Genomic DNA, 15,322 nt, shown 5'->3' with positions numbered 1-15,322 from the left:
TAAAGTATACATGTGATACAAATATTGGAGGTCTCATTTAAACACATTCCCTCCACCCCTCAATTACTGAGCTTCCCCAGGCAAGACACGTCTCTGAAACCCCTGTTCCTCAAAGGAATTGCAAAACTAAATAAATGCAATACAGAAAACAATAGGAAATTTAGAAAGAAGCAGCTTTGAGAAGTAGTAAGAATATGCAACAATGACCATTTCTAGGGTGCAGAACCCTAAGGTGCACTAGACTATTACCATCCTCTTCCTTCCAGGCTTTTCAATACTAAACTCCTTTAAAAGGAGTGGTAGGAGGTGAGGAGATTAAGTTCTTTTTCCTCTTTATTCTCTCTTTTGTAAATCCCTATGATATGGCTTCAGCCCCTTGGAATTTACTGTAGATTTGGCAACTTCCCTGCTCTTTAGGAACCTATTTCTGACTTCTTGTCTCTCTTGCTCTTTCTTTTCCTTCTCGACACCCTCCCCCAAATAAAGGTATTTCTCAAGGATCAATCTCTGTTGCTCTAGTCTGTTGTCCATACTCTCCCTTGACTGTTTCTGACTTGCAAAACATTTTCAGTTTTGATGGGTAAAAATGTGCTCAATTCATATATTACATTGTTTTTATGTCAGAGTACATTGTATAATTAAGAATTTTCTCTACATTTGTTCTTCCTTAACCCTTTGGGTTTTTTTGGCAGTACTGGGGTTTGAACTCAGGGCCTCACATTTGCTAGGCAGGGGCTCTGCCACTTAAGCCACTCTGCCAACCCCCACCCTTTTTTTATGGGACTGAGGTTTGAACTCAGGGCTTCACACTTACAAAGCAGGTGCTCTACCACTTGAGCCACACCTCTAATCCATTTTGTTCTGGTTATTTTTTGGAGATGGGTTCTCACGAACTATTTGCTCAGGCTGGCCTTGAACTGCTGTTCTCCCATCTCAGCCTCCAAAGTGGCTTTGGAGTTTAAGATAATTTCCTTTTTCTTTTTTGGCACTACTGGGGTTTGAACTCAGGGTTTCATGCTTTCGAGGCAGGCACTTTACCACTTGAGCCACTCCATCAGTCCTTTTTATTTTTGCATTGGGTATTTTTGAGATAGGGTCTCCCAAGCTATTTGTCTAGGGTGCCTTTTAACTAGGATCCTCCTGATCTCTGCCTCCTCAGAAGCTAGGATTATAGGCATGAGCCACTGGAGCCTGACTTACCTTAATTTTGTGACTACTTGCCCCTCAATTCTGAAATGGCTGATTTGAGGCAGACAAGTAGACACACCCACCCACACACACACACTGCTAATGGATATTTTGGGGGCTACGGATGGTTCTGAGGAGTGATTACTTTTTCCCCAAATGGCCTTGGAATATTCTGACATTTTGGTCAGAGCAAACCTTCAGAAAACTATGTCAGAAATGCTGCCAGGTGCCAGTGGCTCACGTCTGTAACCCCAGCTACTTGGGAGGCTGAGATCAGGAGGATTTCGGTTCAAGACCAAACAGGGCAAATAGTTCAAGAGATCACATCTCCAAAATAACCAGAACAAAATGGACTGGAGGTGTGGCTCAAGTGGTAGAGTACCTGTTTTGTGAGTTTGAAGCACTGAGTTCAAACCCCAGTCCCAAAAAAAAAAAAAAAAACCAACAAAAAGAAACCTAACAGACTTTTTCTAAAACTTTACTTCATGTATAACATGTTACCTCACATTATCCTCACTGCCAGTGTTTTGTCATCTTACGAAAGCTGCTTTATATACCTCTAAGACCATAGAGCTTAACTCTTTTTTTTTGACATAATGGTTACTAACATACAAGATCACACTATTGGCCCAGCAGGCTACTCAGGAGCCAGAGATCAGAAGGATGGTGGTTTCAGGCTGGCCCAAGGAAAAAAATTTTAGAACCTAAGCTGGGTGAGTGGCTCAAGTGGTAGAGTGCCTGCCTAGGAAGTGTGAAGCCTGAGTTTAAACACCAGTACCACATATACACATAAAAAAAGTTTGAGAACCCTATATGAAAAAATAATTAAAGCAAAAAGGGCTTGGGGTATGGTTGGAGTGGTAGAGCACTCTGAGTTCAAACCCCAGTACCATAAAAAAAAAAAAAAGCACTGCATCTTCTTAGAACAGTAGCACACACAGAGTTGATGAAAACACTCAGAGAGGCACACAGAGAATTACAAACACAGCCATGTAATAAAATAGACAATTTAAGAAGAATCCTTGATTATTTGTATAAAAGAGAAAAGATTCACTCTCTTGCAAATGTCACAACTTATAGTTTAGAAATTTACAAAATACTGATGCTGAGAGTTCAAACCCCAGTACCACTAAAAAAAAAAAATACTGATGTTGCGTGTAATGGTGCACACGTGTATTCCCAGCTTCTTGGCCAGCTAGGGCAAGAGGATCACTTGAGCCTGAGTCTGAGGCCAGCTTGGGCAACACAGGTAGATCCTTTCTTAAAAAAATTTATTACTACCATGTTTGGGTACAATTGAGACACTGAAGCCACTGCAACAGCATTAGCATTTTGAAACCCAGCATCTAAATTACCAGATAAAGGTACCAAACAGAGGATATAAAGCTTTCATTTTCACCTCCCCAAAAACAAAAATAAAACATCCTGGAACAAAATAACATTTGCTTGCAAATTGTTCTCCTTACTTTTCCTTAAACTGTAACTGTTGATAATGCTACAGATTTAGAGCTTGCGTGACAAACTGCATGTATACTAAATAATAAATGTACAACCATGAATATAAATAAATCAATTTTTCATTACCAAGCAGATGGGAAATATAGGCATCTTTCCATTTGTAAATTTATTGTTTCCTACAGTTTGGCATTCCCAGAGATGGTGTTTCCAATTTAGGAAAGTATACCAGGGACAAAGTGGGAACTTTCTTAATATCCAGAGCAATGTCTGTGTGTGTGTGTGAATGTGTGTCTGCTTGTCTATCTCCTTATATCAAACCAGTCATTTCAGAGGTAAACTGTTTAAGTAGCCAGATAATTAAAGTAACCTTCAAAATAAAAAACAGGGCTAAGCATCTATCTTTTTTTTTCCTTTGTGTTTATTTTTTTTTTTACTTTTTATTGTTTTATTATTCATATGTGCATACAAGGCTTGGGTCATTTCTCCCCCCTGCCCCCACCCCTTCCCTAACCACCCACTCCACCCCCTCCCTCTCCCCCCCACCCCCTCGATACCTGGCAGAAACTATTGTGCCCTTATCTCTAATTTTGTTGAAGAGAGAGTATAAGCAGTAATAGGAAGGAATAAGGGTTTTCGCTGGTTGAGATAAGGATAGCTATACAGGGAGTTAACTCACATTAATTTCCTGTGCATGTGTGTTACCTTCTAGGTTAATTCTTTTTGATCTAACCTTTTCTCTAGTTCCTGGCCCCCTTCTCCTATTGGCCTCAGTTGCTGTTCTAAGCACCTATCTTAAAACTAGTTACATACTAGCAATACAAAATGAATCAGGTGCACACACACAAAAAAGTCTTTCATTTAGGGATGGCGGAGTAGCTCAAGTGGTAGAACACCTGCCTAGTGAAGCCCTGAGACCAAACCCCAGTACCATCAAAAAAAAAAAAAAAAAAAAACTTTCAAAGTGAATCAGGTGATTTCTACAAGAAAGTGCAAGTGGCTTCCAGGATTAAGATGGCAGACTAGAAGCTTCTGTGTAACCCTGTGAATGAGAAGAGCCAAGGTAAAAAGAGACAGACTATATTCTGAAGAAAGAGAGGAAGAGCATTGAGAGTCAAGAAAGATATGACTGGAGTGCTAAGGAAAATACAGAAGCAGAAAAACAGCACAGAGAAAAGTAGCAAACAACCTGCAACTCCAACCCCAGGTGATGTGGGGAACCAAAGCTGTTACAAAGTAAGCTAGGCAGCCCTGAACTACTAGAACAGACTAGTAGTTCTCCCAAGCCCTAAATCTAGTGGGGGAATTTGGTGTGGCAGTGACTTTTCCTGCAAGGCAGGACAGCACTGGAGAAGAAATGCATTTTGCTTCTCCCCATATCTCATAGTGCCTCAGCCAGGTACAACCTTAAGAGGAGGCCTATTGTTTGAGTCTGAGCTACCTAAAAACAAGGAACTATCACAGTTCAGGGAGCCTGGGGACCACTCTCCTACAGTGTCTGGGTCAGAGACCACAAGAGGCAGTTGTGGAGAGAGGAGGGTTGGGTAAAGACCCACCAAGAGGTTTGAGCAGCAGGAAGCTCATGTTGTGGAGGGTACAGTGGTTAGTCACCCCCTCCTCTGTGGAGAGGAGCAAGCCCCATCACCTGTGGATTACTGCAGATTGTGAAAGTTCTGCGCTCATGATAGATAACTTCTTGGCCCCCAGAGCTATTTCCCTGCTGCCTGTGATTTCCTGGAAGGTCTGGGGGACTGAGAGCTCTGAGCCCTGGTCTGATAGATCACTCAGTGTCCCCAGCTTCCTCCCTTCTAGAGAGAGTGATTTACTATTCTCTGGGATCTGAAAGCACTGAGATGCAGGCAGAGTGCCAGGTTCCCCTGGTTAATTCTCCTCCAGTGTAGAACTCACGGCTGTGTTTGCTTTCACTCACTCTCCACAGGGAGATGGCCCTCAACTTGGATGTTTGCTGGCCCTGAGGGCATAAACTGGGGGAACCTCTGGAGTGAGTGGGAACTTGCCTGGCCCACAGGCCACAAAGTTCTCTGGGGTCTGCAGCAGCTGCTGGCAGGCAAGGAAGGGAGACTTCTAAAGTAACTGCAGACCTGAAACTGACAAGTGGGTTTTTTCAGGATAGGGACTCATGAACTATTTGCCTGGGCAGGCTATGAACCATGATCCTCCTGATCTTTGCCTCCTGAGTAGCTAGGATTATAGGCATGAACACTAGCACCCAGCTTAAACTCTATTTTTGATCGGTTGATTGAGCTGTTTGTTTGAGACAGCATTTTTGATATGAAACCCAGACTAGCCTTGAATTCACAATCCTCCTGCCTCGGGCTCCTGAATGCTGGGATTATAGAAGTGCACCACCATGCCTAATTTGTTTGTTTTTTACTCTCTCTTTTCTTTTTTTAATCTATTGTATTTTCAGCATCATTTTAAATTCATTTTAAAAAATATTTTTATTTTTTATTCCTCTTCTTTAATTTTATTTATGTATTTTTTATTTTATAATTAGATTTTTACTCAAATCTTTTTTTTTTTTTTCTGCCAGTCCTGGGGTTTGAACTTAGGGCCTCACACTTTCTAGGCAGGAGCTCTATCACTTGGGCCAATCTGTATAATTAGATTTTTAAATCTCTTGCTCTTTCTTACATTTGTCCCCATTTTCTTCTATTTTCTTTCATTTAACCTTGCTTGCTCTTTTTTCCCTTTCCCTGCCCCTCCTTTACTTTACCCATTTATTATTAATTTTACTTTTATTAATTTTTAACTTCATGGGTTATTCCACACTGTTTTAGCCACTTTCTTTTCTATAGTTATTGGTGGTGTAGTAATTGGCTTTAACTGAATTTTTATTGTATTTCTGTATCTGTTTTGTTTTGGTGTCATTGCTATTATAACAGTTTGTTTTCAAGGGGATTGGACTATGAGCACATGATAAAAGCGAGAGCACACAAGGGAGGGGTGAGGATAGGTAAGACACCTAAAAAACTAGCTAGCATTTGTTGCCCTTAACGCAGAGAAACTAAAGCAGATACCTTAAAAGCAACTGAGGCCAATAGGAAAAGGGGACCAGGTACTAGAGAAAAGGTTAGATCAAAAAGAATTAACCTAGAAGGTAACACACACTCACAGGAAATCAATGTGAGTCAATGCCCTGTATAGCTATCCTTATCTCAACCAGCAAAACCCCTTGTTCCTTCCTATTATTGCTTATACTCTCTCTCTACAACAAAATTAGAGATAAGGGCAAAATAGTTTCTGCTGGGTATTGAGGGGGGGGAGCGGGAGGGGGTGGAGTGGGTGGTAAGGGAGGGGGTGGGGGCAGGGGGGAAAAATGAACCAAGCCTTGTATGCACATATGAATAATAAAAGAAAAAAAAAAAAACAGTTTGTTTTCTCCTTTCTGAGTGGTCCTGGGGCTTGAGCCTCCAAGAGAAGATTGTTCATTAAGAAGACCCTATATAAGGGGCAGGGGGATCCCAAACAATGTATACACATATGAATAAATATAGACACAATAAAACAATAAAAAAGAATTAAAAGTTTTATTAACATAAAAACAAAAAAGAACCCATATAAAACCAGAAAGATATTTATTCCAACAGATATAAAAATCACAACTTAGAAACACAACAAATATGAAAAAGAAAGACAACATGACTCCTTCAAAAGATCATAATGCTACAATAGATATTGAAGATACTGAAATGGCTGAAATGTCAGATAGAGAATTCATATAGCTTTTAAAATGATCAAAGAGGACTCAAATAAAGTAGTCAATTCAAGACACAGATGATGAGAAATTCAACAACTTTGATGAGAAATTCAGCCAAGATATACAAATTCTGGAAAAAAAAAAGTGGAAATCTTGTAAGTGAAATGTCTAATAAATCAAACAAAAAATTCTATGGAAGGCATCACCAATAGACTAGACCAGGCAGAAGAAAGAATATTAGGTATTGAAGACAGGTTAAAGAATTATTACATTCAGAAAGCAATAAAGAAAAAATAAGCAATTATTACCATAACATATAACATTTAAGTCCTCTGGGCCAGGATTAAGAGGCCAAATCTGTGAACCTGTGGTATAGCAAAGGGAACCAAGATATAGGCTAAAGCCATAAAAAAATCTGTTCAGTGAGCCAGACACCAGTGGCTCATACTTAGGAGGCTGAGATCAGGAGGACTGCAGTTTGAGGCCAGCCCAGGCAAAAAGTTAACAAGGCCCCATCTCAACCAATAGCTGAGTGCAGTGGTATGCACTAGCTTGGGATGCCAAGCTATATAAGAAGCTGACTGGGAAGATTACAGTTCAAGGCCAGGCCAGGCAAAAAAGTTTGTGAGCCCCCCCACCCCATCATCTCAACAGAAAAATGCTGGGCATGGTGGTGCTCACCTGTTCATCCCAGTAATGACAGGAAACATAAAATGGAAAGATCTCTATCCAGGCCCATCTGAATAAAAAGCAAGACCCTATCTCAAAAATAACTAGAGTATAAATGGTTGGAGGTATGGCTCAAATGTGAAGCCCTAAGTTCAAACCCCAGAACCAAAAAAAAAAACTTATTTAATGAAATTACAGCAGAAAGCTTCCCAAATCTAGGGAAAGAAATGGACATTCAGGTACAGGAGATATTTAGAACCCCAAATAGGTATAACCAGAAAAGAAAATATCCATATCATAGTAGTCAAAATGTTAAAAAGTACAGAACAAAAAAGAATACTAAAACTGCAAGACAGAAGTGCCAAGCTTCTTACAAAGGCAAATCTATCAGAATGATAGAAGATCTCTCAACAGAACCCCTAAAGTACAGGAAGGCATGGAGTAATGTATATCAAATTCTAAAACAAAATAACTGCCAACCAAATCTACCATATTCAGCAAAATCCTTTAAAATTGAAGGAGAAATACAGAATTTTCATGATAAACATAAACTAAAGCAATTCATGGTCACCAAGCCAGCAATGCAAAGGATGCTTGAAAGAATAGTATATACCAAAACGGAAGAAAGATACACAAAAGCATAAGAGCTCAAGCAAGAATAAATCTCTCTTGAAGAATAGAAAAACAAATGAAAAGTAGGAAAGAATCAAATATTATTCAGCCAGCAAACTTCTAAGATGAAGAAAGAAAAAGTACATACCTCTGAATGATAACTCAAACTGTAAATGCTCTTACATCTCTAATTAAAAAGATGCAGACTGGCAAAATGAATTTTAAAAATAACATCCAACTATTTGCTGTCTACAAGAAACTCACCTCACAGGCAAGGACACACAGAGACTAAAAGTGAAAGGATAGAAAATTATCTTCTAAGCAAACAGAATCTGAAAGCAAGCTGGCATAGCTATACTCATACCTGACAAAGTACACTTCAAACCAAAATTAGTCTAAAGGAATAAAGAAGGTTACTATATATTAACAAAGGGAACATCTCATCAAGAAGATAGAACTGTAACATACATGCACCAAATGTTGATGCACCCAATTTCATAAAGTAAATGCTACTGGATATAAAAGGACAGAATGGTCCAGATACAATAATAGTGGGTAATTTCAATACCCATTCTCATCAATACATATATTATACAGGAAAAAAAAATTGATGAAGAAACTTCAGAGTTAAATCAAAACATAGAGCAAATGGTCTTAACAGAAATATTCCACCTAACAGCTGAAAAATACACATTCTTCTCATCAGCCCATGAAGAGATCTATTTTACACAAAATAGATCACATCTCAGGCCATAAAGCAAGTCTTTAATAATATAAGAAAATTTAAATACTTTCTTGTATCATAATGGAATAAAATTAGATTTCAATAGCAACAGAAACTGTAGAAACTATACAAATATATGGATATTAAGCAATACACTTTTGACTGATTGGTGGGTCATTGAGGAAATCAGGGAGTAAATTAAATGATTCCTAGAATCAAATGAAAATGGAAGTACAACTTACCAGAACTTTGGGGATACAGCAAAAGCAAAGAGGGAAGTTTACAGCTGATTTAAAAATCAGAGTTCTCAAATAAATCACCTAATGGTATACTTCAAGTTCTTAGAAAAACAAGAACAAACCACATCCCAAAGCAAGAGACATAAAGAAATCATAAAGGTCAGGGCAAACTGGATGCTGATGCTCACACCTAAAATACTAGCTACTTGGAGGCTGAGATCGGGAGGATCACAGTTCAAGACCAGCCCAGGTAAATACTTCCTGAGACTAGATCTCCAAAAATAACCACAGCAAAATGGACTGGAGGCATGGCTCAATTATTAGAGTGCCTGCTTTGTTAACACAAAGTCCTGAATTCAAATTCCAGTCTCACCAAAAAAATAAAAATAAATAATAATAATAAGATCAGGACAGAAATTAATGAAATGGGGGCCAAAAAAATCAAATAATACAAATAATACAAAGAGCTGGTTCTTTGAAAAGATAAACAAGATTGACAAACCCTTAACCAAACTAATCAAAAGAAACAATACCCAAATTATTAAAACTAGAGATAAAAGGGGGATATAAAAACAGACACCAATGAAATCCAAAGGATCATTAAGGAACATTTTAAGAACCTATATTCCAATAAATCAGAAAATGTAGAAGAAATGGATAAATTTCTTGACACATATGACCTACAAAATTGAGCCAAGAGGATATAAACAACCTAAACAGATTTATAGGGAACAATGAGATTAAAGCAGTAAATAGTCTCCCAACAAAGAAAAGCCAGGGACCCAACAGATTCACTGCTGAATTCTATCAGACTTTAAAAAAAGAACCAACACCAATGTTCCTCAAACTATTTCATAAAATACAAAGGGAAGGAATGCTTCCAAACTCATTCTACAAAGCCAGTATTACCCTGATACCAAAACCAGATAAGGAGATACACACACACAACACCAACCAACCAACCAAACAGCAACAACAAAAAAAACACTACAGACCAATTTCCTTGATGAACATGAATGTAAAAATCTCAAGAAAATACTTGCTAACCAAATTTGACAATAGACTAAAAAGATCATACAATATGATCAAGTTGGCTTTATTCCAGGGATGCAAGGATAGCTTAACATGTGCAAATTAAAAAACGTAGTACCAAGGACAAAAAAAATTTCATCACCCCTTCATGATAAAATCCCTGAAGAAACTAGGACTAGAAGGATCATACCTCAACATAATAAAGGCTATGTATGACAAACCTGTAGCCAACATTATACTGAATGTGGAAAACCTGAGAGCATTTCCTCTAAGTTCAGGAAAAAGACAAAGGTGTCTTATTCAATATAGTGCTTGAATTTCTAGCCAGATCAATAAGCAAGAGAAAGAAATAAAAGGGATAAAAATAGAAAAGGAAGAAGCCAAATTATCCCTATTTGCACATGATATAATCTTATATTATATAGTCCTAAAGACTCCACCAGAAAACTCTTAGTGCTTTCAGCAAAATAGCAGGACACAAAATAAACATACAGAAATGAGTAGCTTTTCCACATATAATAATGAACATATTGAGAAAGAAATTAGGAACAAATTCCATTCACAACAGCCTCAAAAAATAAAATACCTTAGGCCTAACCAAGAAAATGAAAGGCCTCAATAATGAAAACACTGAAGAGATAAATTGAAGAAGACACTAGAAGATGGAAAGACCTCCCATATTCATGAATCAGCAGAATTAATAGTGTGAAAAGGGTCATATTACCAAGAGACCTACAGTCAATGTAATCCCCAACAAAATTCCAAAGATATTCTTCACAGAGTAGAAAAGCAATCCTAAAATTCACATGGAAGCACAAAAGACCCTGAATAGCCAAAGCAATCCTGAACAAAAGGGCCTATGCTGAGAGTATCACAATATCTGACTTCAAACTATACTACACAGTCGTAGTAACAATAATAGCATGGTACTAGCACAAAAAAATACACTTAGACCAATAGAACAGAATAGAAGATCCAGAAGTAAACCCACAGAGCTACAGCCATTTGATTCTCAACAAAGGTGCCACAAATGTATGTTGGAGGAAAGATAGCCTCTTCAACAAATGCTGCTAGAAAAACTGGATATTCACACATAGAAGACTAAAGCTAGATCCCCATCTCTCACCCTGTACAAAAATAAAATCAAAATGGATCAAAGACCTTAATGTAAGACCTGAAACTTTGAAACTACTAAAGGAAAACATAGGGAAAATACCTCAAGATACAAGAACAAGCAACAACTTTCTAAATAGGACTCCAGCAGCCCAGGAAATAAGAACAAGAACTGACAAACGGGATTACATCAAACTAAAAAGCTTCTGCACAGCAAAGAAAACAAATACCAGAATGAAAAGACAGCTTACAGAATGCAAGAAAATCTTTACCAGCTATTCATATGACAAGGGATTAATATCCAGAATTTATAAAGAATTCAAAAACTTAAACACCAAAAGAACAAATAATCCAATTAATAAATGGACAAATGAATTGAACAGACAGTTCTTAAAAGAAGTACAAATGCCCAATAAATACATGAAAACTGTTCAACATCCTTAGTCATTAGGGAAATGCAAGTCAAAACTACATTGAGGGGTGCTGGTGGCTCACACCTGTAATCCTAGTGTCTCATGATGCAGAGGCCAGGAGATTTGCAGTTCAAAGCCAGCCCAGGCAAATAGTTCACGAGACCTGATCTCGAAAAACCCTTGACAAAAAAGGGCTGGTGGAGTGACTCAAGGTGTAGGCCCTGAGTTCAAACCCCAGTACTAGGGAAAAAAAAACAACAACCCTACATTGAGATTCCATCTAACCCCAATCAGAAAGGTTATCATCAAAGAAACAAATAAGAAATGCTGGTGAGAATGCAAAGAAAAAGGAACCCTTATACACTGTTGGTGGGAATGTAAACTAGTGCAGGGACTATAGATATGGAGATTCCTCAAAAACTAAAAACAGAACTATCATATGATCCTGCTGTACCACTCCTGAGTAGATAACCAAAGAAACATGAATCAGCATATAACAGGGATACCAGCACACCCACGTTATTGTTGTACTATTCATAATCACCAAATTATAAAATCAGCCTAGGTGCCTATCAATGAATGCATGGATAAAGAAAATATATATATACACAATGGAGTGTTATTCGACCATAAAGAAGAACAAAATTGTTATCTGCAGAAAAATGGATGGAACTGGAGATCATCATGTTAAGTGAAATAAGCATGACTCAGAAAGACAAATATGTTTTCTCTCATATCAGAATTCAGCTTTAAAAAAGATATGAAAGTACAAGTGGGAGTATTTGGAAAGAGGAAGAGTACCAGTGGGAGGGGAGGACAAGAGAGGATAATGTGAGGGGGTATGTTCAAAGTAATTATGTACATGTATGAAAATGTCATAATGAAACACATTTTATATAGTTAATATATACTAATAAAGAAAATAGAATGTCTCTCTCTCTATATATATATATGTCTATATATATTCTGACCTTCCAAAAATAACATAAATAGATTAAAAACTAATAAAGGAGCTAATTTCCTTCTTGTATACTGAATCAAAATTAGATGAACTCTTTCATCAATTAGGTAGATAGGAATTCAAACCCTAGCTGCACCATTTACTTGTGGTATATTCGTAAAGATGCCAAACATCTTTGAACCTTAATTTCCTCATTCAAAAAAATGGAAGTGTAACAGGATTATTACAGATATTAAACAAGACAATATATACAAATTCTTAACATAGTACCTAGCACAAAGAATGTACTCACTAGATCTTAGCTGCCTATGTTAGAAATAATTAGTCCTTAAATTCATTATACTATGTATAGACATGATTCTAAGTGCTTCACATACACTACCTCATATCTTCTCTATAACTCCACAAGTTATAGAGAATTTCAATCTCTATTTTTCAGATGAAGAAATGAAGGCAGAAAATGAAGACCAATGTTAGAAAGCTTATAAATGGTAGCCAAGATTTAAGTCAAGACAATCTAACTCTAGAGTTTCTTTCTGTTACATTGCTTTGCAATGTATTTCTATATTCACACACACTCATACATATCTGCATATATAATTTTTCCCTCATGCAACAAATGAGTGATTTCTATGTGGGCATATGTACTAGGCACTGAAGATACAAAGATAAAAAAAAAAACCAGACAGGGCATACTGGCATGTGCCAATAGTTCCAGCTACTTGGAACTTTTTGGCAGGAATGAGGCTGACATGGAGGTTTGAACTTAGGACTCCACACGTGCAAAGCAGATGCTCTACTACTTGAGCCATGACTCCAGTGCATTTTGCTCTGGTTATTTTGGAGATGAGGGTCTCACATACTATTTGCCAAGGCTGGCCTCAAATCTCGATCCTTCTGATCTCAGCCTCCCAAGTAGCTAGGATTACAATTGTGAGTCACCAGCATGCAGTCAGAGGGAACTTTTGTAGAGCCAGACTTCAGAACTAAATAAAGAACAGTACAGGGCTCACAGAATCACTCAAGTGGTAGAGCACCTGCATAGCAAGCATAAATCCCTGAGTTCAAACACCTGTATCAATGACAACAAAAATATAAATAGGATCTATTTTAAAGGATGTACAGATTCCTAAACTTTGAAACTTAATTATTTTGAGAAAATACAAATAAATCATATAAATCCATACTCCTCAATGTATAGTCTTCTTTTGCTATCTAGACTACTGAAAGTCCTTAAATTACCTGCATAATTTGCATCTCCCATACCAAGTATTTCCTTTCATTGTCACTGACATATGCTTTATTTAACCTGACTTTTAAGGCTCGATAACCATCTGTACTTTGTAATCAAAAATAAAAACTTAACCACCTAGCTGTACACTAGATCATGAGTTGACAAACATTTTCTGTTAAGGGTCAAACAGTAAATATAACAGTGCTTTGGAGATCCTATGATCTCTTGCAACCATTCAACTTTGCCACTGTAGCACAAAGACGGAAGTCAAAAATAAATTAACACTGTACAAGGTGTTGTCTCTAGCCACTGAGGTCCCTGAGTATCAGCCACCCTTGCTTGCTGCCCACCCCCTCAGCCAATCATGCTAGAACATGTGACCTCACTGCCCACACAGATGGATTACACAGAACAGAAGATAGCTGAACAGATGTGTCAAGAAATTCTTCTTTTTTACTCACTGACACTTTCTCTATGGCCATCTATCATCGACAATCCCTTAAATGGTTATCTATTCAAGACTCAGGCACAGAAGACAAGAAACCAGGGGGTAGAAAAATTAAGAAGCATGCTAAAAATAATTAGGGTTTTCATGATTAAGCACCTACTTTTTGAAATGCCTTAAATTTTTTATAACCAAAACTTGAGCAATGCTCTTCCAGCACAATTGTATATAGATTTAGTTGTTTTCATACTTCATTTGTAACCCACTTGGGTTTTGATTTATAAATACTCTTCATCATCTTTTTATGGAATAGAGAACATAAAACATAACTATACAATGTTTCTTTCAGGTATACATAAATAATGAATAAATTCCACATAAATGATAGTGAAAAAAATAATAAATTAGTGCTGGGCCTGGAGGTGCACACTGGGAGGAAGAGGCAGGAGCATTAAGAGTTTGAAGCCAGCCAGTGCTACTTAGTGGGACCCTGACTCAAAACAAACAACAACAAAGTTAACATCCGGGTGCCAGGGGCTCATGCCTGTAATCCTAGCTCCTTAGAAGGCTGAGATTGGGAGGATCACAGTTCGAGGCAGCCCTGGCAAATAGTTTATGAGACCCCCCATCTCCAAAAAATAAATAAATAAATAACCAGAGCAAAATTAATTGGAGGTATGGCTCAGGTGATAGAGTGCCTGCCTTGCAAATGAGAAGCCCAAAGTTCAAACCCTAGTCCCACCAAAAAAATTAACAAATTGGGTGTGACCATTGCTATAGTTTGGATGCTGAATATTCTCTAAAGGCCCATGTATTCAAGGCCTGACCCCTAGAGTGGCATTTTTGGGATGTGGTATGGGTCTTTAAGGGATAAATCCTAGTGGGAGGTCCTTAAGTCATTGGGGGCATGCCCTCAAAAGAGATCGTGGGACCCCACTGGTCCTTACTCTCTGCTTCTTCTTTTTTTTTTTTAATTTTTTTTATTGCAGTACTGGTGCTTGAACTCAGGGCCTCATGCTTGCTAGGCTTTGCTAGGCAGACACTCTATCACTTGAGCCACTCCACCAGCCTTACTCTCTGCTTCTTGACTTCAGATGTGGTCACTTACTCTGACATGCACTCCTGCCATGAGGTGTCATCACCACTGCAGGCCAAAGCAATGAGGCCACAGATCTTGGACATGGACACGAACTTCCAGAACCTCTTTACTTCACAGGTAATGTGTATCAGGTATTTTGTTATAGTTTCAAAAAGCTGACTGCTACAGATATGTTCAAATAATACAAAAACAAGTAGCAGTCCAGACTCAGTCCAAGTGCTATAGTTCACTAAATCCCATATCAGACTATTACATGAACAGAATATAAACAGATTTATTCCCAATGATAATGATCTCACCAGAAAATTCACTACTTACTTTCTAAAACACTATGAAATACAATTAACTGGCTTTCTCCTGTTTTGTAATAGTCATTCATAGTAGCATAATACTATTACTACCGTCTTGAATGACAAA

The 15,322-nt window shown here is 37.8% G+C and overlaps 1 protein-coding gene and 1 pseudogene across 3 annotated transcripts in view; one reads left to right on the top strand and one right to left on the bottom strand.

The window, feature by feature from the left end:
* Nucleotides 1-15,322, bottom strand: part of Tesk2 (testis associated actin remodelling kinase 2) — a 114,305-nt gene that overhangs the window by 83,761 nt on the left and 15,222 nt on the right. The gene's annotated exons all lie outside the window — the stretch shown is intronic.
* Nucleotides 13,726-13,946, top strand: LOC141424955 (signal peptidase complex subunit 1-like; annotated as a pseudogene).

This window comes from Castor canadensis, chromosome 7 (assembly GCF_047511655.1).
Source record: "Castor canadensis chromosome 7, mCasCan1.hap1v2, whole genome shotgun sequence".
NCBI lineage: Eukaryota > Metazoa > Chordata > Mammalia > Rodentia > Castoridae > Castor > Castor canadensis.
Note: the sequence above shows the minus strand (reverse complement) of the source record. Positions and strands in the feature narration are given on the sequence as shown.